Below are 27,390 nucleotides of genomic sequence, written 5' to 3'. Positions count from 1 at the left end.
AGACAATATGTTGTTTCTTAGTCTTCCAAGAGATGGGAGAATGTCCTAACATGACAAAATACCTAGTAAGATAGCGACGAGTTAAAGGACAACTCGCCCAATCGGAATCACAATAGGCATACAATTGTAGATCACTATCAGAGTGCACAAATATCGCTTGACCAGGATGTCCTTTAAGATAGCGAACCACACGCAATGCCGCATCCCAATGATCCACACGAGGACATTGCATGAATTGAGCCAGGACATGGACGCAATAACTAAGGTCTGCCGTGTAATGGTTAAATAAATCAAACGGCCCACAAGACGACGATATCGTTCAGGATCATCCAGAAGCGCGCCGTTAGAAAGGGCAAGTATATGATTCTGAGCAATAGGAAAGTGAGCAGGTTTGGACCTCAATAAGCTAGTTTTTGTAATAATATCAAGTGCATATTTCTTTTGACAAAGAAATATCCCAGATGGTCCGCGAGCCACTTCAATGCCCAAAAAATATTTAAGAACACCCAAGTCCTTCATGTGAAAACAACGGTGTATATACTGTTTAAATTTGAGTATGAACTCCGGGTTATTCCCACCAACAATCAAGTCATCAACATAAACCAAGATGTGCAAGATAAACCCATTCTTGCAATATGTAAATAAGGAATAATCAAAATAGGACTGAGCAAACCCAAATATTTTCAAGGCAGCAATTGATTTAGAAAACCAATTCCGGGGAGCTTGTCGTAGACCATACAAAGGTTTCCGGAGTTTGCATACCTTTCCAGTCCCATAGGCCGAAAATCCTGGAGGAAGTTTTATATAGACCTCCTCATGGAGATCACCGTGTAGAAAAGCATCGTGGACATCCATCTGATGCAATTCCCAATTTTGGGTCGTAGCAACTACTAAGAAGGTTCAAATTGCAACCATTTTGGCCACAGGGGCAAAGGTCTCATTGTAATCAAGACCTTCAACTTGAGTGTTGCCCAAGACTACCAACTGTGCTTTAAATCTTTCAATGGAGCCATCAGAGTTATACTTGATTTTGTAGACCCATTTACACCCGATTGCCTTTTTCCCAGGTGGGAGGTCTTCCAATGTCCATGCCCCATTGTCTTCCAAAGCCTGTATCTCTTGGCGCATAGCCTCGCGCCACCGAGCATCAGTTATTGCCTCAGAGAAACGAGTAGGTTCTCAGCCTGCAGTAACAACTGCCAAGAAATGTCTATGTTTCATAGAAAAATTATCATACGTTACATAATGAGCTATGGGATAAGGAGTACCTGAGGACTGAGATGACACAGGAGAAATAGTTGAGGGGTCTAAACGATGAGCAGAGTGTGTGACAATGTCCTATAAATAGCTAGGGGTGCGCTTTTCTCGATGTCCACGGCCTAATAACTCCGTGGTAAGCTGAGGAGTAATTTGAGTTTCATTATTCCTGTAATCTGTATGGCTCATTGTCTCATCAAAAGGACCTACCTCAACATCGTTACCCATGTTCTAACGTCTTTCTTCATCCATTGTGTCACTCCCCCTCACTTCTATATGGGGTGAATCAGATACCATGTTAGGAGGAGTGGTCATAGAGTTCGGTGGTTGGACAGTTAAAGGCAATGCAACATTTTCCGTGGCTATGGGAGAATTGGTTACTGAGGGTTGATGTTCTGGAGTGGCAAAAGGAAATTCGGCCTCACTAAACACCACATCTCGTGAGACGAAGTATTCACCAGACTCAATATCATATAATTTCTATCCATTTTTCCCAAAAGGGTACCCAACAAAGATACATTTTCTACTCCTAGCGACGAATTTGTCACGGTCCCAAGTATGCGAGAAACACAAACAACCAAAAACTCTAAGATGTTTATAAGACGGACTTTGTCCAAACAGCATCTCGTAAGGTGTTTTACCACCAAGAAGGGTCAAAGGTGTCTGGTTAATCAAGTACCTTGCGGTCAAAACACACTCACCCCAGAAATTGATAGGAAGATGTGCTTGAAACCTGAGTGCTCTGGCCACATTCAAGATATGACGATGTTTTCTCTCCACACGACCATTTTGTTGTGGTGTTCCAACACAAGAAGTTTGAAATAAAATTCCTTGCTCATCAAAATATGATTTCAATGATTAAAACTATGTTCCATTATCACTCCTCACCACCTTAACTTTCTTATTAAATTATCGTTCAATCATTGCACAAAATATTTTGACTGTTCGACCAACTTCACTCTTTTTAGCCAGCAAATATATCCAAACCGCTCGAGAAAAATCATCAATAATTGTCAGAAAATATACAGCACCACAAGATGCAAGTACTCTATAAGCACTCCATAAGTCACAATGAATCAACACAAAACAATAAGTCTCTTTATTGCCACTTTGAATAAAAACATCTCTAGTTTGCTTTTCCTTCAAACAAATATCACAGGCTTTATTCTTATTACTATTACTGATATTAAGAAGCAAGCTAACCATTTGATAAGAAGGGTGTCCCAATCTCCGATGCCATAAATCGCATGACCCAACTCCATCTGTCTTGTAAGCACGAATTGGCGCCACACCCTTGAAGACATAGACCCCATCAAGCTATTCACCCGCACCAATCAGAGTCCTCGAGATGCGGTCATGTATCGCACACAACTTATTAGTAAATGTCACAATAGAATCTGTGTCATGAAGTAACCGACCCATTGATAATAAATTACAAATGAGTTTTGGGACATATAATATTTGCAGCAATTTAAAATTATTTCCAAGCACAATAGTGCCTTCTTTGACAGCCTCAGTGTGCGCACCGTTGGGTAACCCAACAGGACAAGGTGCAACATCATAGGTGTCAACGAGCATATTTAAATTCCTCGTCATGTGATGTGACGCCCCGGAGTAAAAAATCCATTCAGTGGATTATTTCTTACCAGAGAGTTTCATTAGTCCCGATTTTGTAAGCATTAAGCATGCTTACAAGAGTCTGCCATTGCTCGTCATTAAGCCTGCTCAGTCCAGTCTGATCTCCATCAGTCACAGTAGCATTAGCAGCCATCTCACGCCCCATTGATGACTGAGCAGCATGAGCTTTTACCGTACCTCGGCCACATCCACCAGAGGATCCTCCCCCTCTTCCTCGTCCCGCTCCACGCTCGGCTGATGTACTACGGGGTCTGTCTCCCCACCATTTAGGGTATCCAATCAATTGGAAGCAATTCTTTGCTTCATGGCCAGATCGACCACAATTGTTACACAATTGATTTGTCTTTTGAAGCGGCTCTACTATCTTGAGATATCTACGAGGCTTGTGCTGCAAAACCAACAGCATCTGCCCGTTCCTCCTTACCTCGTGCCAACGATCAATGTTGATCTTCTTGTATGATCATTGAGTAAACTTTGTTCATATTTGGAATTGGCTCCATACTAAATATGTTGGAATGCACAGTTCCAAATATATCGTCGTCTAAACCCATAAAAAATTGATGGATTTTCTCTTCTTCTCTGTCTTTAACTAACTTAGCTGCCGCTTCACACTTGCACCTGCATGTACACACAGACACCTTAGAGTAGCTTCCTAATTCGTCCCACATTACCTTCAATTTTCCGTAATATGCAACCACAGTCTATCGGATTTAATCTGATAAATCTGTGGTCCATTGCCGATTGAGAATCGTTCATTCAAATCATCCCAAAGTTCTTTTACTGTCTCCATATATGTGATAGTTGAACGTAGTGGTGGATCGACGGTATTGAAAACCCAAGCCACCAACATCGAGTTCACAATCCACCAAAGATCCATCTCCGGAGTGTCGTTCTCCGACTTTGTGACCTTGCCTTCGATGAAACCGGTCTTATTTTTAGTACAAAAAGCAGTTCTCATTGTCTTTACCCATTCGTCGTATTTATCTCCTCTTAAGACCATTGGGCTGATAATAATTCTAGGATTATCTGAGGGATGCAAATAGAAAGGAGAGGACGGTCCAATAAACTTAATCGAACTCTCACTGTTCTTGTCATTGTTGGCAGCCATGGTGACCGATCAACAAGATTTGTCTAAGGTTGGATAGATCTCCCCAGGTTCGGCTCTGATACCATGAAAGAATTTTAGGAGCCAAAAAGTTCACTCTTTCCAGTGTTATCTTGTGGTATATATACAAATCCGATGGAGTCTCTTGCTCCTAATTTCATACAAAACTTTCTAAATCAAAAACTTCCTAAAAGCAACTTTCTATGATCAAAAAGGCTTTCTAAAAGTGCTAACTATCCAAAAGAATATTTACAGAATATCTTCCTAAAAAACAAAGTTGTTAAAAACAACACTTCTCAAAACAAAGCTTCCTAGAAAATCTGTATATTTTCTGTGAAATTTAGGGAAGAGGATCTCCTAGGAATTTGGCCCAATATCACCTATGCGTTTGTTAGTTGACCATACAATAATAGGTCCTAGGTCCTTGAGTGTGGTGGGTCGGAACCCGATCATGAATGAAGTAAGAGAGATGCCAATCGTCGGAGGCACGAGATTTTTCTGACTTGCACGTGGGTATTAAATGGCAAAGACACACTCCATGGCAGGATTTGATGCAGTATTCGGATATAATGTGACCCTGATACATTAATTAATATTCTTATTTTTGTATTCATATTTTATTTGGGTCCCCCGACTAGTATGAGATTTTCTATTGTGAATAAATAAATAGTTTACTTTCATTACCCATGGAGTAATTTAGATGGGTCTCTCTCTCTTTTGAAGTCTATGACCATGTCAACGTTTCCAACTGTGTTAAGATGTTCTTGCAATTCTAGTTCAAAGTTCCAACATACAGATTGTTAAGATTCTAGAATCAAAAGATCCACATCTTGGGAAGAACAAGGTCTGGTTTATGGATCTTCACATTGTCGTAGATTGATCAAAAGCTTCAAATGTTCAGTCTGTCTAGCAAAACAAGTATTCCCATCCAATAATAGCTTGTTCTCTTTGTTTTTTTATCAAACCTTTTATCTTGGTGTTAAGGAAATACAGTTGAGACAAAAATTGTTAGATTTTTCAATGTTAGGATAAAGATCCCCAACTTAACTGCCAGTTTACACTTGTCGCCTATTGATACCATGGTGTCGGAGCTCGGTGAAACAAAGAAATCGCCACTGGTGGTCTGTAGAAAGGAAGAGTATCAGATTGAAGAAGAATAACAGGTTTGGAAATGGACGCTTACCACCGGTTGTTTCTTGTTGTTTATTGACTCCACGTTGTCAGACTCGCTAAAATCGCCGTCGGTGAGGGTGGGCTCTTGCTCTTGATCTAGGGCTCAGGTGAAAATGAAATGGGGAAAAGAGAATTCAAATGAATGAGGGGAAAGAAAGATAGGGCTCGGGTTTTGTTTTTACCTAACCAGTTGAACCGCGCTGACAAACGTTGACAGAATCATTATGTTAACGGAATAGCAAGCCCCGAAGAGGGCGACGTGCACACCTCCTATTAGAGGGTTCACATGCCCCGTGAACTGAAGGGTCCACTGAATCCGAACTAGGCTGGCTAGCCCAACAAAAAATGTTTTAGCTTTAAACGAAAGATCTGACTTTGGCCTGAACCATTTAGGTGGTGTTTAGTAATGTATTCATCTTGTGGATGGACCATTTCGGTCGATGCCATGTGGTGAATTCACCATTCGGTTGGTCGTGGATGAGACTGGTCCACAAAATATCGTGGACCATCTCCGTCCATAGCCCAAAATCTCGACAACACTTATATCCCATGGATGTGGTCGGTCCACAGCATTTTCACACCATGTTTTGATACAATACATTTCTTCCACATACTTTTCTCTCTTTTCAATTTTAAAATTTAAAATAATAATTTTTAAATTTTCATTTTTAATATTGTATAAATAAAATAATGATTTTAATGTTAATACTAGCGCAAACTAGATGGTTATCCTTCTCTACTCTTTTTTAATTTATTTAAATTTTAATATTTTAATATTTTTATAAATAAAATAATATTTTTTAAATGTTTAAGTTATTTTTTTAATTATTTAATTATAATTTTTATTGAAATTAATATTAATTTATCAATGCCTTTTCAATATGTTTATCATATAAAATGCAAAAATTAGACATTTATGATCAACTATGTAGGTCATTCATAAAATGTATATGAGATACATTAAATAAAAAAGTGGTGTGGAGTGGTTCACACTATGCCTATTGAATGCCACTGTGGATGTGGAATGGTCCAGTCCACATAGTTTGTCCACAATTCAAAACAACTAGACTCTGGTGTGGTGTGGATTGGTCTCTCCCATAGGGTGTGGTGTGGACTAGTCCACACCCACCAATTTCTTATCCACACTACAGAACACCCCCTTAAAGTTTGTGAATGGGTCAAGCTTTGGTCCAATGTTGTGTAGGTAGTGTTTGGTTTGATAGAAAATAAAAATAAACAAAAAGTCGAGGAAAAGTTACTAATTAACAATAAAAGAAGTTTCCCACCATCACTTGTATATTTTCAATCAAACAATTTTAAAACACAACACTACTAGATGATTAAATTCAAACTCGGGCAAAGATCTTCCACCGTGAGTGTGTAACACTGAGTGTTCCTTACCCATGTATACCAACTAAATCATTGCTGAGAAGGCAAACAGTGCAGATCTTTCACCACTTGGATCCGACACTCCACCTCTTTCCATACCTCATTAAATCACTCTAGAGCAACTCTAACTCACCCAACCATCCCATTTTCACTCACCCCAATCACCCAAACGGTGTTGTTGATGTATGGGTTGGAATCACCGCTTTTTCAAAAAATGATGTATTTTTTTGTTTGGAATTGTTGCTGCCAGGTAGGACATTTTCTGGAGCAACATCAACTTTTTTGGTTTGGTATCAATGCTCTAGGAAACGTTTTCTGCACTTCTACCCATTATCCAGTGCCACATCACTACCATATCACTACCTTGTTGGCAGCAACGAGCTGCAGCTCCAGGAAATGACAAATTTGGCATTGCTCCAAGCCATGCCTTCCCGATTTCTAAGGCATGGCTTAGAGCACCATTTTCTATGGAAGAATGGTTCCAAACTGATGGTTGTTTCCTAGAGCACCATTTTTCCTACGTGGCACTGATGTGGCATCGTTGCTCCAGGAAACAGCAATGATGCCAAACAGTCGCTTACGTTCCTCGTATGGCAAGTGAAGGACAGAATGAATCTTGTCTGAGCAAAGTAAAGATCAGCAATGACACTACACCAAACAGGAATGTATCAAAGTTAGGAGAAAGGCTTGAGAAAAACATGAAGATAATATGGATGCACTATGAGGTCACATTGAAAACAGTCAAGGAGGCAGTAGAAGCCACCAACCTAACACCGTGTGGTAGAATTTTTCCTCGCATCAAAGTAAGCATGGAAAACATTGAAGCGTTCATTGAACATGTTTGGAATCCAAAAAAAAATGTAACAGTTGAACCAGTAGAGCATGGAAGCTGGGAGTTCACGTTCGAAGCCTAGAAGGACCTAAAGAAAGCTCTAGAGAAAGGACCATGGTTGTTGGATGCTAGTTTCTCCCTGGCTCAATGCCAGAAGTGGTGAAAAAATAAAATTGCAAGAGCAAAATGTTTGGGTGCAACTTCATGGCATACCGAAAGCTTTTGGATTTTTCTCATATCTCTCTCTCTATTTCTATTATTTCTTTAGTTTAACTTGGTATCAGAGCTGATGGATTTTTCTCAAAGAAGCAATGGCAGCTGAACCAATGTGGATGTTGGTTTGAATATTTCAAGATCAACATCTTCGATTCCTTCTCTTCAGAACATGACGCGCTACCTTCCCATCAAACTAGGTAGTGACAACTACCTACTATGGCGTGCGCAGTTCCTTCCTATACTCCAACATCACCATCTGATGGATCTTGTTGAAGGGAAAAAATAACCTCCACCAGAGATGATAGCTGATCCAGCAGTCGAAGGGTGTATCTTGAATCCATAATATATCAAATGGTATGACACTGATCAACTTGTTCTAAATTAGTTAATTTCTTCTCTTACTGAGGCCGTCATGGCCCAAGTTGTGGAATTTTCGACTTCAGCAGAGGTATGATGCTCTCTTGCTACTTCTTACTCAACTAATGCTAGATCTCGCACCCTGCAACTTAGGAAGCAATTGCACAGTTTAAAGAAGGGGTCTATATCTATTTCTGCTTGCCTTCAAAAAACAAAATCTATAGCGCACAGTTTGTTTATTATTGCTGAACCTATTTGTAAATCTGATTTGGTTTTATATATTCTAGCTGGGTTAGGCAATGAATATGAATCTGTTGTGACTGCCATAACCAAAGACTAGGTGTGCATACCCTTGGTGTGCATGACATTATTGGCTCTCTTCTGAACCATGAGAGTTGGCTCAAAGAGCAAGGACTTACCTCGTCAGATTCGGGTATTTCACCAGTTGCTAATGTAGCTGGGGTGAAACCAAAAAAATAATATAGGCTTCTAGAATCAGCAAAAAAAATCTCAAAATATGTACAACAGCAGTAAAGGTTGAGGGCGAGGTCAACAACAAAATTTCAACCAAAATTAGTTCTTTAATGGTGGATGAGGTAAGGCACCTCCAATTATCTGTTAGATCTACAACAAACCTGGACATGGTGCGCTCACTTGCAAGAAGGCGAAATGCATTTTTGCAAACAACAGTGATCAAAATTATGAACTTGCCGCCTACAATAGTCACACTGCACATTCCTACAACAATGGTAACTCTTCATTTGATCTAACATGGTATCCAGACTCTGGCACAACACATCACATGACATTCGGTGCTGATAACATCCAAAATCAATCCAAATATCAGAGTTTAGATCAAGTAGAGTGGGTAATGGCCAATGTTTGCAAATAAAACATATTGGCTCTTCATCTCTTCTCTTTAATTAGTATGCTTTCACATTGGCCGATATATGTCATGTTCCTGCAATTTGCAAAAATTTATTGTCCATTAGCAAGTTTACAAAGAACAACGATATATTTTTTGAGTTTCACTGTGACTATTGCTTTGTGAAGGACTATATGGGGAAAATCCTGCTTCAAGGAGTAAGTAGAGGAGGGTTGTAGTGCTTCCCATCAATAGCAGTCGTTTCATACCGCTCGACAATTGCACCTTCTGCTCTTGTTGGTGAACCGACAAATCTTTAGGGTTGGCATCAGCGTCTTAGTCATGTAGCATTTCATACAGTCCAGCAAGTCGTCTCTCAGTATGGTTTACCGTATTCTAGTCAAAATTCTAGTTTATTAGTTTGTGAATCTTTTCAAATGGGTAAGAGTCATCGATTGTCTTTACCTTTGTCTTCATCTAGGTCTCAGAGTCCTTTGGAACTACTTTTTTTTTCATGTGTGGGGTCCTTCCCCCCTTAAGTCTAATAAAGGGTATTCTTACTATGTGTTATTTCTTGATGATTATTCAAAATTTTCTTGGATTTATCCCTTAGCACGAAAATCTAATGTCTTTGAGGTCTTTTTAAAATTTAAATGCCATGTTGAATTGGTATTTAATTCCAAAATTCGTGCTTTTCAATTTGATTGGGGAGGGGAGTAACGCAAGCTCTCTTATTATCTTGACTCACAAGGTATCTCCTATCAGGTGTCCTGTCCACACACACATGAGTAGAACGGAACAGTTGAGAAGTAACATCGTCACATTCTTGAATCAACTCTCGCTCTACTGGCTACTTCCGACCTCCCCTTCTCCTTTTGGGTCGATGCAACAGAGACAGCCGTATATTTGATTAATCGGCTCCCGTCTCCCACCTTGCAAGGTTCATCTCCTTTTCAGAAGTTGTTTCAGAAGACGTAGACTACACTATGTTGCAGTGTTTTGGATGTGCTTGCTATCTCCTTCTGCGACCATACAATGCTTATAGGTTCCAGTACCACTCTTTATAATGTATTTTCCTTGGTTACAATCATTCTCATAAAGGGTACAGGTGCCTTCACTTGTCAACAGGTCGTGAATTTATTGTCTGCCATGTGGTATTTGATGGACTCTTTCCTGAAATTCCTTCGGCTACATTGCCCAACAATGCAGTAGCTCAACTAGGATTCTATCTACGTGTACCTTCACATCTCCCAGCATCTCAGGTATCTCCACCTTCAGTTCGGCTACTAGATGTAGCACCTCCTCCTAATCGCACCACTTCCAGTTCGGCTGAGAGTTCTTCTCCCGTATAAGCTCTTGTCCGCAGGCAGCAACATTTTCGTATGATGGAGGACTTGTTGGCTCACACACCAACTGTACCACTACCCACTCGACAACATTCTATGACCACTCATTCTATGGATGGCACTCTCCCTACTCGATCACATCTCACCACTCGATATCCCATTCTAGCCACCTTACTTAGTTCTCTCTCCTCTGAAATGGAGCCTCGCTCCTATTCAGAAGGAGCCAAGTCTCCCCAATGAAGGTCGGTTATGTAGTTGGAGTTCGATGCCTTTTTGAAAAATCAAATGTGGGATCTCATGCCGTATCATTCTTCCATGAACTTAGTTGGTACAAAATGGGTGTGTAAAATTAAGAAGAAATCATACGGTTCTTTGGAGCGGTACAAGGCCAGACTTGTTGCTCAAGGTTTTCATCAAGTACTTGGCATTGATTTCACTGATACCTTCAGTCCGGTAGTCAAACAGTAACTGTTCGTACCATTTTAGTTCTTTCCACTACTCATTGGTAGTCTATACGGCAACTGGACATCAGCAATGCTTTTCTTCATGGACTTATAGCATAGGACATCTATGTTCGCCAACACAAGGGGTTTGAACATTCTGACTACCCAAATTATGTCTACAAACTGAAGAAGGCCCTATATGGACTCAAGCAAGCCCCTTGTGCCTGGTATTCTCATTTGGCTTCCACTCTTCTACATTTGGGTTTTCGTAACTCTATTGCTGATCTCTCTTTATTTATTTACAAGAATAAGTTTACTATTGTTTACTTCTTGGTGTATGTCAATGATATTATTGTTACCAGCAATTCTTCATTTGTTATTTCATCTCTCCTTCAGCAGATTTCTACCGTCTTTCCCTTTAAGGATCTTGACACATTACATTATTTTCTTGGGATCGAGGCACAGTAGACCTTTGTTGGTCTTGATCTATCATAGAAATGGACATTTTAGACTTATTGCAGTGCTCCAAACTTGATGGTGCAAAACCCTGCAGTTCTCTGATGGTAACATCTACTTGGCTAAGCAAGACACTAGGCACCCCTCTCTTCGATCCATCTAAATACAGGAGTATTGTTGGTGCACTACAATATATCACTCTCACTAGACCGGATACCTCCTTCTCAGTCAACAAGGTTTGTCAGTTCCTCCAAACTCCGATTGATGAACATTGGTTTGTGGTTAAATGTATCTTGCGTTACCTTAAGGGAACCCTAGATCATAGTTTGCACTTTGCTGCATCATCTACTTCGCTTATGCTAAATGCCTTCACAGATGCTGACTGGACCTTCCTCCTATTTCCACGGGTGGCTTTGCTATTTATTTGGGCCATCACCTCATAAGTTGGAGTACCAAGAAACAACATACTGTAGTTCATTCAAGCACAGAGTCTGAATTTCAGGCTCTTGCCAATACTATCACTAAGGTTTTATGGATTGAGTCTCTTTTGACTGATCTTGGGTTTCCAGTTTCCAAGCCCGCGGTAAGGTGTGACAATCTTGGTGCTACTTAGCTTGCTGCTCATCTAGTTTTCCATTCTAGAACCAAGCATATGGAAGTTGATTTTTATTTCCTCCGGGATCTTTGCATGGCTAACAAATTATCCCTTTGGTATCCCTGCTTTGAAGATCAAGTAGCTGACATTTTCACAAAACCTCTAGCCACACCATAGTTTAGTCTTCTCCAATCCAAGCTTCACATCCGAACATTCAACTTGAGGGGGCATATTGGAGATAACCCTCATAACTAAACGAGCTTAGGAGAAATCCTCCTGGAGGTTATCCTATCAGATCTAGAACATTTAACCAATCCAAATCCAATCTATACTCTGAGAAAGTTAAGGATAAGGACTGTAAATTAAGATCAAGATAATCCATCTTGTACTCTATCTATCTTTCTATTATTATCTTGTACATATCATTAAGGCAAGGTGACCCACTCTCACTATACCTCTTCATAATAGGCATGAATGTACTCTCAATAAGGTTGCAAAGAACCAATGAGAAGAGGCAAATTCAAGGGATCAAATTATCTCAAAATGGGGAACCACTAACTCATCTCCTTTTTGCAAATGATTGTATTCTATTTTGCAAGGCTGATGTCAACCACCTCCAAAATTTGAAAGAACTCTTGATTTCATTTGAGGAAATATCGGGCCAGAAAATAAATTACAACAAGTCGAGAGTCTTCTAGCAGGAATGTCCCTAGAATGCACCAAAAATTCTTTCACAAAATACTACACATCAAAACCGTAAGCTTGAAGGACAAATACTTAGGGACAAAGTTCTAGATAGGGAAGAAAAAAACGGAGGCTTATAGGGATCTCATGGAGAAAATCGAATGGAGAATGGAAGCATGGCAAGCAAAAACACTCTCTTGGGCAAGCAGATCCACTTTAATCAAATTAGTGGCACAGGCAATCCTAAAGTAGACAATGATGGTGGACCACCTCCCCAAAAAATTCCACAATGAAATAGAGAAGAAACAAAGAAATTTCTAGTGGAAAAATAAAGAGAAAAGCCAAAAAAATATAAGTTGGGAATGTATCTTCAAGCCAAAGCACCTAGGTGGGCTAGGTTTTTGGAGAGTGAGAGAAATCAACACAGTTCTCCTTGCCAAACAAATCTGGAGATTGTGGTTGAACAAGAACAGCTTGTGGGTGAAACAAATGAGGAACAAATACATGAAGAATAATGAAAGTTTCTTTAAAGCAAAGCCAAAGCTATTCACTCGGCTTGGTGGAAAACAACAATAAAATTAAAGGCATTTCTGGAAAAGTGGGTATGTTGGTCAGTAGGGAATGGGAAACAAATTGACATATTAAAAGACCCTTGGATACCATGGCTCGAGAATCACAAACCCACCGTCAAACCAAAGAGACCGGATCTGCTCCTCACATAGAGCGCTTCACACACACATCCTACCATTCATTGGGAACATCTCTCGTACTTATACGTTATTATTCACGGGAAAATTCTCAATGCACGGTGGATGTGCATGTGAGGCACCAAAATGTGAGGAGCAGATCCCGTTCCCAAACCAAATACAACTCTCCCTCAAGCAGAAAGAAAAGTCAAAATTTTCGTAAGTCAAGATCATAAATGGGATTTAGAGAAACTGGCTCTGTTTTTCAAAGACCAAGATATAGAAGCAATAAAAGAAATCCCTATCATCCATAATAGAGAAGATGCACTCACATGGAAGCACACTGAACTTTCAGTCAGATTAGTGTCATTGATTCAGAAAGAAGAGGTGAGAGGCTTAGGTCAATTAAAATGGTCGAATATCTTGAAAATAGAAAGCCCATTTCGTTGTCAATACATGAGAAATAAGGTAAAGTGCAAAACAATCTTTGGCACTTGAGAAAACAGAAAGACACAAACTGTACCCTATGCGGAGAAGCACCAGAAACGCAGCAACACCTCTTTCTGGAGTGTCGAATAACAAAAGCAGTTTGGCGTAAACCCGTAACTCCTAGTACAAAAAGACCCGTCACAAACTCTCAAATGGTGGATGGAGCATAACAAATGTGATATCTCTTGACAAAATCATTGTTTATTAATCCTAACAGCCACCTTACAAGCAGTGTGGGATGTAAGGAACAAACAGTTTTTCGCCGGCGAGAAAGCAAGCGCATGGAAAATCCAACAACGTTTAAACACCTACAGGATCAAAAAACCGACAACAGTGAATCAAGAAAGGAATTACAGTTGATAAGGGCAACTTTTGCTAAAAAACCAGGGATTGATAATAAAACCCAAAAGTTATCCTCATCAGCTATAACACTCCCAACATCCCCATGAATACCGATCAAAGAGCAGACCAAACAACGGACCTCACGATTTTTGGAGCAAAACTTTACGTAGATGGATCGTGGGATCCCTCTACTGGCATAGGAGCAATAGCTATCATTATTTTAACTACTCAAGAGTCAAGATGAATGTTTATCTGCAGCAGGAGAACCTTGCATATCAACTTCCCCAACTGATGCCGAGTGCTGGGCTGCCCTTAGAGACCTGAAACAACTTCAAAGAATGGATATCCAAACGGCTATATTATTCATAGACTCATCATAAGTTGCCACTTTTTTGAAATACAACCAAACATCAACAGGCTGAAGCCACAGAAGCATCATCCAAGAAGCAAGAAAATCATCCATCTTATCATTTAGTAATCTGTTTGTAAAACATGTAAAACGACCAGTGGTAGAAGGAGCTCATATTCCTGTATGGAAAAACTAGTTACAGAGCCTCCCATATTCTAATTGCCAATGTAAGGGTGATTCTCTCAGTTTTTGTGTTGAATGAAACTTCGCCTACAAAAAAACAGCACTACTAGATGATTTCTTTTTCATGAGATATTACTCAATTTTCCACTAAAAAATGGTACCCAACTCTTCATCTACTGTACCCGTGGAAATAACAATGACAGACCTTAGCGACATGATTAATTAGGTTTAATTTGGCAAATTAAAATTAAAATGATTAATCAATAGCATGTCATGTCATGTCGGAACTGCTCATGGTGATGTGCAAAAATACAAATTTGAAAAGCTGTGCTGACTTATTTATATTTGTAGCGGGAAATTCTTCAAAGTCCAACATTGCGTGTTGGACTGAAAGTCCATCCTAACAATAATGTAAGTGAGATGATAAATTGTTCATCCATCCTAAAATCTTCGCTACTGGCTTGAGCTCATTGACTTCGTGGTTCAGCTTTCACGGTGAGAAATGGGAGCCACATATTCAGTTCACCACGATGGATTATTCATCGCAAAACAGCCAGTCCTTGCCACGTGGCAAAATAATTACAGGGTTTTAATTTAATTTTATATAATTTTTCAAATTAAAGATCAAACAGAAAATGGTCGATTCTATGAGGTGATGTTATTGAACAATGAACATTATGCATCAACTTGTTGAGTAACAAATGAAAACGAAACCCAAGTGTCAAGCAAGACATGGTTTTTAAAATTTTTCACATTTAAATCCTATTGCAAGTTCTTTTCTGGCAGAAATGAACAATTAATTCTGAAAGACCATTTAAAACTTTTCTTGAGTATGATTTTATTTATTTCAAACTCAATAAAATCTGAAATACCATTAAAAAAATTAAGAAACGAATTTTCTTTGAAAATGATGAATTACAAAATTCCATGACAAAAGAGAATCCCAAATTTATTAGACTCGAAAAGAGAAATAGAAGTCTGTGCAAGATCAATCAAGATGTAGAGAGATACGACAAAAAAATTCTACTAAAACTAACTTTAACCATTTATGATACTAAATTCAAAGTTTGGTTTATAAAATATAAAGACAACATCTTGAGTAAAAGTCCTTGACCTCACCATAACACACACTTTGAGTAGCTTATGAGCTTGAAAATGTTTAAAAAAATTATGGTATATGTTATACATCCACTTCATTTTATAACAATGACCATGCATACCATTTCCCCTACAAAGGAGAAGAATTTGCATCATTTCAAAATAAAATAAAAAATCTTCCTTCAAACACTTATTACTCTTTGATGATTATGTTACAAGTAAATGAATGAATATTAGTAACATTCTTTTCATGTAATTTTTAATTAATTTATTAAGCAACTTAGGTGCTGCTTTGCAAATCTTTTTTAGGAAGACCTTTTTTACAGCATAGATGTCCAAAACATGTAATGTGCTTTCGGGGCCCTTTATCTTTAAATATCTAAATTGTTTTGATAGTATCTTAGGTGGCGTTTGATAAATCTGAAAATTCAGATATGAAAAGTTAAAAAGATATTAAATGTGTCTAAAATCTGAAAAGATGTATAGTTGCTTTTCTACTTTTTAGAAAATCTGAATCCATGAATTTGTTTGTGTTGGATCACCTTTTACCTTATGTAATTTATTGATTTTACTATTTTACCCCTAAATTATACAATTTGAAAATGTTGAATTCAATTTACATTATCTCATAAAAAATAATTTTCAACATCAAAATAATATTGAAACAATATAAATAGAAAATAATAAATTAATATTACTAATTAATAAATGAAACAATTAAAATTATAAAAATATTAAAATAATTGATAATTTACACAAAAAAAAATAATTTATAAAAATTAATGAAATAATTAAAATAATTAATAATTATTAAATAACACAAATAAATTTAATTAAAAATAATTTAATTATTAATTATTTATAATTAATAATTAATAAAAACATTTTATAATTAATAATTAATAAAAACATTATTATTATTCACTGAAGTACCGAACCACCACTACTGCTTGTTGCAGCAGCGGCAGTGGTGGTGGGAAGACAGGGGAGAGAGAGAGAGGGAGAGAGAGAGAGAGAGGGAGAGAGAGAGAAGACATGGGGATTGGCAGAACCAGCTCCTGATTGGCAGATAAGACATCCCAAGGATATTAGCTTAGAAAGTTGCAAATCAAAATCTGAATTAAAATTCATGGAATTGAATCACCAACAGGGGTGTCACCAGGCATGAGATTCCAGTCTCTGTGGCAAGGTTTTGGCCATTGTTCCCTAATTAATGATTATTTGAGATAATATTAGAGTCTGTTTGATCAAGTGATCTAGTGTTCAGTCCTTGCCGGTCCATTAACACAAAGTATGAATAAACCCAATGTCAACTTTCTTGATCTCTTCCAACATGTGGCCAGCATTCTAGATGCAATAAGTTTAAGTAATATTTAATTCAAAAATAAAATTTATGCAAATTAAGCGAATAGATCCTGTTCCCGTTCTCATATTGTTGTGTCGTTTCCTCAATCTAACTTTAATATCCTAATCGGAGCCTAGTAGCAAAAAATTCAAATAAATGATCCAGCATAAAAACTTTCAAAACCTTGGATTGGTGTATGGGTCATTCAATTACAAAATCAAAACTAATTATTAACATCCATTTTTTATTGTTCAAAATGCTTATAAGGCTCCGTTTGTTTCCAATGCAAATGCAAATATGTACTCTGCATATTTGCCCTCATCTCGATTCATGAATGCAAAGTTGATTTGCATCTTAGTCCGGTTTTTATACTCTTCTGGTTTGTTTGGAATTTATGTAAATCAGGGTACAAATCTACTGGCATTTGTTTGACATCCATACAATCTACAAGAACAAACATAAATGCTCTAACTTTCGATCAAATAACCACCAGTCCAGGTTCGATGAAATCTGGACCGTCCATTCTTATGAATCCATATGCAATTCTAACTTCATGTAAGATGCCAATTAATATGCAATTCTAGCCAATTATTACGGTCGAATTTCTATAAACAGATAAACCCAGAGTTCTAATCAATGACATAGATAAAGCTGGGGCTCCACCCCAGAATTCATTTTGGTTCAGGCTTTGCTGCCATGCCACCGTGTGTGGTTGTGGGTTCAGATCCTCCTCAGCCATTTTGGTTCAAGCTAGCTGTGATGCTCTGTGCTTTCATGCTTCTGAATTCCAATCGTAAACCGCAGTTTGAATACTGGCACAGTAACCATGTGCCAGGTCTTTTTTTTTTTAATGATGACAGGATAAAGAGTGGGATAGCTATGACTCAGACGAGTATATGGGGAAACCCATATCTCAGATGAAGATGATGCAGATTATATGGGGAAACACATATTTTGTTGATAATTCCTTCATATATATCTGCTCATCTGTTCAAAAATATGAGAATGAGAGTTCCTCTCCAATCATATAGACCATATATTGGCATAAGGAACTATAGCCTAAATCACCTTTCCCTTCCTGTTTAATCCCTTCACATTTCATTCATACAGGAGAGATTCTAACATGCCCAAAAGGTACTGTCGGGCCTTCAAAGAATGAGATCAAATCTTGTGACTACTGTTCACAACTGTTTTTGTATCAGTTTATCATGGAAAAAATATAAGGGGACGCGGTAATTTGGAACATCCGGCCTGACCTTACCAAGAACAGGGACACCTAATCTTCCCACATCTATATATTTCATAATAATTAAAGTTTCTCTTACCAATAAAAAAAAAAGTTATTTTTGGCTTTTCTAGTTTATTGCTTCAAATATTTAGTCTTGTGTCTTACTCCTACATATTATACTGCTTTTCTAACCAACATGATGTGTAAATAAATCCAATCATTGTCAAGAAATGCTATATATTTTTTAGATAAACAATTATAAAAATACAATATAATTACCAGCTCACAGAAAATAAATTTGAATTTCAAACTTTCAGTTGTGTAAAATATGTCTATATGGCAGAAGATATCTTTTGACTCACACCCTATTTTCAAATCCATGTTTCTTCTGTTTGGTGGAATGAGATATTTAATGGCTGAATAAAGAATTGACCTTTTGTAAATCCAAAATGTGGTTCCTGCTCTATCAAAACAAATATAAGTGATCTTATAATGATAACAAAGGATAAGGAATAGATGAAAACAAATCCATATTTATAACAAAGGAGAATAAATACACACCTAGTGTTTAGTTGAGTTGCATCTGAACCATCTCTCTCTCTCTCTCTCTCTCTCTCTCTCTCTCTCTCTCTCTCTCTCTCTCTCTCTCGTATATATATATATAACCTTCCAAATGATTTGGCTAATTAAACAACCCCTGTGCCACAATTCTAGTAAAGAATCCAATGATGCCTCTTATCAGATATGGCCTAATTGCCGATGTGGATGGCCCTGTATCCAACTTCTCAGAGGAATATGTTGTATCCAGCTCTACTTCACAATACTTATAATATACATCTTTAGCTTCTTCTCGACTATTATATGAACAATAAGAATTTCCCCTGAACCCAACAACTTGCTTTTGACAATCGGGCCATGAGTCATACACACCTGGCTTTCTCCCCTTGAACGCAACATAAAATTTTTTATCCTATACACCTCACCACTAGGACAAACTGATGTGAGTATAATTCATCAACAATGTAATTAACTATACATATATTTCAAGCAACAGACAAATGATGATATACTACAAACAAAGAGTTATAACAAGAAAGTTACATTATATTAGTAAGTCAAAAGTATCATTATAGAAATAAGTTCTAAGGAGTTGTAATAGCTACTATAGCTGCCACCAACTAGTTAATAGGTTTTATCAGCAAACGCATTAACCTAATTTGGTTATAAGAAAAAAGGGTATAAGTGTTAAGTTCCATTGTCTAAACTTCATAACAAGCCAAGAGGTACTACTGCATTCTACCAAAACCAGTCATCTTAGATATGATGGATATAATCATCTGAGCCCTAAATGGCTTGTCTCTCACAAGGAAAATCTTTGCTTCCTTCTCATGTTCACTTAGGTACCCAAAGACAGTGTTTCGGATTCGAATGTCATACCCTTCCAAGTCCATAACTTCCCTCCATAAACAGTTTAAGAAATCCATCTTAGTCTCCACTATAAGTGCAAGTGCAATTTTTATTGTAATATTCATTCTATCAATTGCATCAATATAATTTTGGTTGGACTTCGATTTTGATCCATGTGCTCTTTTTTTTTTTTTTTTGAGCTTAAAGAAGCTGCCCTACGGTTGTTGTTAGAGACTGATTGAGTACCATCTTCAAAAATGAATTCATCAATAGTCAGTGGGGTTGTTGCATCATCATTGATCTTCGAGTCATCCTCTTCAACACCATCAACATCAACATTACACTCAGTCTTGGACTCAAACCCTGCCACAGCCTTGTCACCTGTCGATTGATCATTTTCCAGAACTATTTGCATCTCCTCAAACACCTCCATCACCCTACCTTTAACACACAATGCAAGTGGATTGGCCTGCATTATAGATGGCATCATGACTAGTTGCTAATTTTTAAATATTAATTAAAAAAACCAAATAAGCCACATTTACCTTAATGTAATCCTCCCAAACAATTGGGTCAGCTATGAGTGATTCTTGGATTCATTCCAACCAAGGCCACTAGTCCCGAGTAGTTTCTTGGCTTCCATGTATATGGGTTTTAATGTTCTCATTCTACTCTTAATATAAGGTGTTCTCATATCAATATTGAAACAAGCAGTCATCATCTTCTTGCATATTGATGTGCATGCAGATGTCCAAAAACCCGTATCAATTTTGTTGACCAATGCTGATCAGTAAGTAGCTCAATCAATGCCTTATCCATGGCATCATTCCATCTTACTTGTTGACTTCAATCACCCTTGTTGGACATAGTTCGAGAGAGACAATACATCATTTCCCTTATTTCCATCTTTCCTATTACTGATAGATGTTCCTACTATATCTTTACTAGAGACCATCCCTACCAAAGTATTCCATTTCATGCAATAAATAACATATAGACATGTACATACATCATCATAAAGAAACATTGAAAGTAACTCTAGTAATCAACAACATAAAAGTAAACATGTACAATACAGAAATAAAGTGTTTAAAAAATATTGTTGATATATCAAAATGTCTATACCAAGTCATGAATATCTAATAAAACAAATAGCTTGGAGGTTTTAAACATTCAGAACAGCAATTAATACAAATTGGTTCTAAATGAGATGAGTAATTAATCCAAATACTATAACTCCTAATCATCTTCGCAATCTCCTCCAATCTCAAAACATGTTTGACCCAATTTGGTCCCTAAATGTGGACCACCTTACTAGTTCATTCCTTTGTAGCCTCGTTGCAAGAGAATTTGCATTGGCACTTTCATCCACAAATTCATCCCCATCGGATGTATTTTGCCTATCTACCTCACGGATCCCTTCTCAAGTGTATTGGTCATGTGAATCAACTTCCATGATATGGTTATGAAGCACACAGCAAGATATAACAATCTTGACCTGCGTGTCAAAGTCAAAATGTTGTATTACATCAAGGATTGCCCAACGCTTCTTCAAAACACCGAAAGCATGTTCCATTACATTTCTCAATGATGAATGTCTGTGGTTGAAAATCTCCCTAGGGGATTCTGGCAACCGCCCTCATATCTCATTGAGGTGGTATCTGGTGCCTCGATAAGGTGCTAGGAAGCCTAGCATGTTTATGTATATGGCATCTACTAAGTAGTACTTTCCTATATTGCGTTGAGTGATCATTGGCAATAAGCAGTTAGTTAAGACAATGGAGTCCACTACTCGAGTATTAGAAAGGATGAAGTATCAATTTGAGTTACCTTCTGGGACTCGGAGTTTGCATTCCCTTCGCAGGGAATCATAGAGGACTGTGGCATCAGTGGTCGAACCCTCCCACCCAGCCAATACATAAGTGAATTTTAAATCAAACGTCACTGTAGCCATTACATTTTGTGTTGTTTTCCCCTTCCTACCACGAAACATGTCTTGCTCCTCAACAAACACTTTGCATGGGATATGGGTCCCATCAATTGCACCTATATAGTCCTATATTTAACTAAATTATGTTAATTTCATGGTTTAGGGAGGTTTTAAGGAAAAAAGTGTAAAAATCTATTACATACCTTAAAATATGGCATAAACCGGGAGTCATTCCTAATCTCTGGGGGTTCTTGTTCTCCAGTTGGTTGTTTAGCCAACAAAAGGTACAATCTAAGTACAACATGCAAGACTTTGTGGAAATACCAGCTTATGGCCTCTTGTGAATGTCCGAAGGTAACATGTATAACACTATTCCTTTCATTATGCCCTATAGTGTGCAAAAATATTACAACTCGCTCTTCGACAAATAGATTAATGGTTGGCCGAAGTCCATTATGTGTCACAAGTAAACGACAAAGGGAATCAAAACATGGCTTTATCATCCTAATTTGAGATAAACAAGATGCCTCACTACTAAATACGGTATTAAGAAACACTCCATTCCCTAAGTTTCTGACCTCTCGCACCCTTTGACTCATAGATTCAGTATACTATTTGACGATGACAACCACCGCAAGATTTGTCATAATGGAACTAATGGCTGCACTAATCCGTCTGTGCTTGGCCACTGTGACATGTGTTACCCTCATGCTTGACTAACAAGACAAAATAATGTCATGAGACAACATGCCATTGTAAGACAGTATAAAAACAAATTAGGTGTCAAATGTGGTACTTCATTTTATCCTAGTTTAAAAATTTGTGTTATATGGACATAATGTAAAAAGTACAAATTAGTTGGAAATTATATGGGACTTGGAAATAACATCAAAGTGGCTTGGATTAGACCCAATGACCCAAGTTCATCTTTCTGTTAGGATTCCACATGTAAAAGAATCCATATATGGAGTACCTAGATGGGAATGTATCAACTAATATGTGTGTGTATATATATATATATATGTTTCATTTTGACATTTATTATGGGTGTTTAATTTGAATTGATTTCATTTAATGATTATGTGCCATTCCTTGGGGTATCCAAGTAACAAGATAATGCAGGAAAAGGAAATCTGTGATCCTTCTATACTGAAAGGAAACTGGTCACTGTTTTAGGGATAAGCTCCCACTTATGTTATTAGTAGGGCTCCTTAGTGGATTGTGTGATTCTTTGAATCCTCATCTCCCAGATCTAGTCCATTCACTTGTATTAGTAGCTAGCCTCCCTCTTATAAAGTAGAGAGGAAATAATCTTCCTGCCTCTACCACATACTTCCAAACAAATGACCTTCCTCCTATTTCCTTCTCTTTTGTATAGATCAGAGATCACTTCATTTCACTTTCTATTTACCAAATGCTACAGAGTTTCTCTACTAATAACTTGACAATAAACCTGCTAAATTTTTGTTCTCTTCTCATGTATGTTTTATAAAACGACAAATATAGACATCTTGGATAAAATTACTATAGGTAAACCATGAGAAGAAACAATAGAACAATGGGAGGTATCTTTATCATCTGCTATGTATTTGCATTGGGTTTAATAAAGCCAGGTAAAATCAATACTGGCCCTACTAATCAGGACTGAATTGCAGACCAAGATTCTTTATTCAATTTCTAATGGGGTCGGTAAGAACTCAGTGACAGATGTTCTATCACATGTGTATTCCTCATATGTATAGGTTTTATTTATTTTATTTTTTAACATGTACTTGTCACAACCCAAATGAAAATGTAAGAAAAAAGTGGAGGAGGTGGTCTTGGGTAGTAGGCGGCTGCATAAGAAGTCACCACAGAGGTCTTCAAACTGATCTGGCTCAGATGCAAATGCAATCCAAGCTGATCAGGACCAAAGGTTTGAGTTTAGAGCTCCTTCCTGGATCACATTTCCAAGTGTTGCCTCATCCCAAAGGAGGAAGTCTTTAGTTTCAGATGTAGACATTGATGGGAAGAATTTGGAAGAAAAAAACTTGGGTAATGGGGGTGTTGGTGATGGGTTGAGGTGTTTGGAGGAAGAGATTGGGCTTACTTCTCCTGAACAGAACTTGTTCTTGCAGCATGATTTCTAAGAGTTCCAACAGTATATTCTGTATTGTTACTCAAGGGAGGAAATCGAAAGAAAAAAAAAAAAAAAAGATTGCGTATTTGCAAATTTAAAAACATGTTTTCTGAGTCTTTTATCAGATCTTGCTGGGTTTCAATTACTTTTTTTTGCTTTCTTTTTCTTTTTTGGTTTGGAAGGAAATGTAAAAATTGGGATGGAGCATGTGGTCTTCTAAAATTACTGCTCCATGTGTTGTTTTGTACTTTTTTGGCAATTATTGTGTATTAAATTCTAACAACTTGGCTAAAAAACTAGAATTAAGGATCTGGATGGTTAAGTTACTTGTGACACCACAAAAAAAACTGTCTTTATGGTAAACTAAACCCCTATAGCTAACCACCACATGAATTTGGTTAGTTACTTGTGACTAGGGTGGGTTGTGTAACTCGGGTTGACCCACAACCCCAGCCCGTCCAGGTTGCACATGTATGTGTTTTGATAGGCAATTCTTAATTACATATTGGGGATTCTCAATTAATGGTGTATTTGACCCACTAATCCTTATAAGCCCTAAACTCCAACTTGTGTTGGCATTTCTCAACTTGAATATGAAATTTTCCAAATAGAAGGGCTGATCATCAACATGTGGAAAATGATTTTGGGCTAAAATTTGCTTCAGTTGGCAAGAGAAATGTATGTATTATTGTATCCTTTTTTGGGGTTCTAAGAACACTGCCATTTGCAAAATTAGCAGGTTCATTTCTCTTTTATATAGATCGAACCTTTTGCAAAATTGTTCTCCTTTTCATTTTCTTTTGCAAAGTGTTTCCTGAAATATTATGGATCCATTTTTTTTTTTTTGGGAAAAGTTGGTTAATGGGAACTCAAGACTAGAGAAATATATTTACTCTACTGTTTAAAGAAACTAAAATTCATTTTAACTAAGAAGAACATTACAGACAAGAAGATTAACAAAAAGAGGTCTTGATCAAACAATAGTAACAAACAAGAAGGATAACAATAAAAAACGATTAACCAAGAAGAAGAGTAACAAACAAGAAGAATAACTTTCACTGTGCACATACTCGATTGTTGAAGACAAAGTGGAAGATGTGTAAACTTGTCTAGATCTGATAAAGAAGCAACAATAAAGGGGAAAAAAAAATTATTAGTTGAAGCAACAAATCAGATCTGTGCGTGTGTATGGGCGAAGATGGGTTTATACATCAGATCTGTGAAGCTCAAGTCAGATCTACTATTACCTTGTTTAAATCTTGAAGTGAAGATCGGACATGAAAATCAGCAGGAACCCCGACCACCGACGACCCAAATGAAGATCTTCAACCTAAATGAAGATCTTCAATCCAAATGAAGATTGGCAGGAACCCCGCAACCCAAACGAGATCTAAACGTGAAAATAGCAAAACAAAATCAGTTTAAACACAAGAGGAGATTAACATCTACTGATCACCGACCACTGACGACCATGCCATGGTCAGAGATGGGGGTGAGAAAGTTACCATTGGAAGGGGAGGGAGCGCAGCATATCTCCTCTTACTCGTCAACCGAACGGCTATATTTTCTTCAGTCGAACAACACAAATACATACCCTGATTACATCATTAATCGGAGAGAGCAAGATTGCATCCAAAAAATTGATGCAGTAATGCACTCTTCAAACGATACAAACCTGTTAGGAAAAACATTTTTACGCTCATAATTGATGCATCTACGTATCGCAAACAAACGCTTGCAAACGCGAACGGGAGTACATAAATACTCCAATTCGGTGTTTGTATAACAAACAAACGTAGCCTAAATTTCTATTAGCTTCTTGAATTACAATCATGGAGCAAAGGAGCCAAAAGAAATGAATGTAGAATTGAATTGAACTGATGTTGTGATGGATATAGTCTTTTTTCCCTAATTCCAAATTAAATAATGATTGTGAGGTTAATGAGTTAGTATACAATGTAATTAAATTATTAAGCATTTAATAAATGCAAAAGAAAGAAAACTAATATATGACTTAGAATCCTTAATAACAGATAGAACATTGATTTAATCCTTAAATATCATATCCATCCAAACCCTATCCCCACATTTCAGCCTAGAACTGATTCGAACATGTAATCACTAGTACATCTGTCACTCTGTTATCAAGACACTAGTAGATTTGAGCATGTTTATTATATAATGAACAAAATTGATTAAAAAACCTAAACTCTATAGCTAGATATTTTATGAAATCAACTTGAGCATACTATTGGAAAATCCTCATGCATATCTTATCTTCATCCATGTATCTTTAGCTAGTTGTCCTGATAGTTTCTTACTGCAACTAAATCTCCTAAATTGTATATATATACGAGTGTATCTTGCATAATGGACACAGAGAATTCTCCACAAAGATTTTTTTCATGGTATCAGAGAAACAGTTCCAGGCCTGAACCTGTGAGGCTTCTTCACTCCTCCGGTCACCCGTGCCAACTTCCAAGCCGCTTTAGTTGCCAACCGCTTTCGTGGAACCTTCTCTCCTATTGATTTCCTTGCAGTCTGCTTGTTGTCTGCTATCTGGTCTGCAACTCTGCAGTGGTTTTATGCAGAAACAGAGCACGGACCAGCGGAACCAGTGGCGAAGCTACTGTTCCTCTTCTCTCCCTGCTTGAACGGAACCAACGGCGAAGCTACTGTTCCTCTTCTCTCCCTGCTTGAACGGAACCAGCGGCAGACCCATCACCAGCATCCCTCCCGAAACCTTGTACGGCCTCTTCAATGTTGGATACTTTCGTCTCAGCCAGATAAAGGATGCTATCTCCAGTAGCATCTCCAAACTGTACAGGAAATTCGTCGATGCTATTATATTGGTGAAGTCCATAAATGATATTCCAACCGTGATCGCGCTCGAGACCAAGATACCGATCCAGGGCGTATTGAACTAGGTTGATCAGGCTACGCAGAATTGGGGCAAGAAATCGAGGTCACCCATTCCCAGAAACTGGAAAGAGGAGCTGCTCAATTGGACTTCGAAGAGTCCTATCGCAGATAGGACAACGCCAATTTTGACCCATAACTTCAACCACTTTTCGGCGAACAGTGAGGAAGCCAGCCGAGAAGAGGGCCTTTGGGAACGTCTGCTGGGGTCGATCGACTTCTCCGGCTAAGGTGCTTGCGTTATCCCAGAAATTCAAGTTCCAAAGCAGCGTGTTGAAGAACAAACTCCAGTATTTATTTTTTAACCCTCTAGAGCCCAGACTGAGCCACCGGTGGGGATGGATTCTGGGCAACGAGATCACGACCATTAGGAGGAAGGGCGCGAGAGATCGAGAAACACAGAGTTCTTCATCTGTCGTAGTCAGGCAGGCACCCTGCACTCAGGCAGAAACGTAGAGTTCTTCGGTTATTCCCTTTTCTTTTCCAAAGGATTGGAACAATGCGCAACAGTAGTCGAAGCTCCACGTTCGTTCCTGCCAATCGACGATTCAGAGGATAATCAAAGACTGTTGTGTTTCTTACTATTTCTTGCTTATCGGTATCATGGCTGCCAATTACGACTGGAACGGTCAGAGCTCATGTAAGTCCAAATGGTGGGGAGACAGACCTTGCGGTACGTTGTCCGGGAAGGGAGCAGGTCCTGGGTGAGGTGTTTCGAGCATGAGTGCCGGTGGACGTGGACAAGGGAACAAAGCAAGAGCAAATGCTGCCCAAGCTGCGGTGAGTGAAGGACAAAAGGCCGGAACCACGAATGATCATGATCGTAGCAGATTCCCTGGGCTGAGTGGAGAACAATGGACAACACTTTGTAATATTCTAAATTCTCACAAATCTACTGGAATGAAAAGACTTTATGGTAAGAAAATTTCTACTTATTGG

The 27,390-nt window shown here is 38.0% G+C and overlaps 1 long non-coding RNA gene across 9 annotated transcripts; it reads right to left on the bottom strand.

The window, feature by feature from the left end:
* Positions 1 to 18,595: 18,595 nt before the first annotated feature.
* Positions 18,596 to 27,390, bottom strand: LOC148875679 (uncharacterized). Of its 9 annotated transcripts, XR_016105126.1 has the most exons (5): positions 25,038 to 27,390; positions 24,780 to 24,922; positions 24,603 to 24,647; positions 20,029 to 20,440; positions 18,596 to 19,952 (listed from the first exon to the last, which is right to left on the bottom strand). It is a non-coding gene; the product is annotated as an uncharacterized LOC148875679 (long non-coding RNA). The 9 variants fall into 9 exon arrangements; XR_016105120.1 differs by having other exon boundaries at positions 20,029 to 24,647; XR_016105122.1 differs by having other exon boundaries at positions 18,596 to 20,440.

The sequence above is a fragment of the Nelumbo lutea genome, chromosome 1 (genome assembly GCF_056320005.1).
Source record: "Nelumbo lutea isolate HS-2025 chromosome 1, American lotus-T2T, whole genome shotgun sequence".
NCBI lineage: Eukaryota > Viridiplantae > Streptophyta > Magnoliopsida > Proteales > Nelumbonaceae > Nelumbo > Nelumbo lutea.
This window is presented reverse-complemented; position numbering and strand designations above follow the sequence as displayed.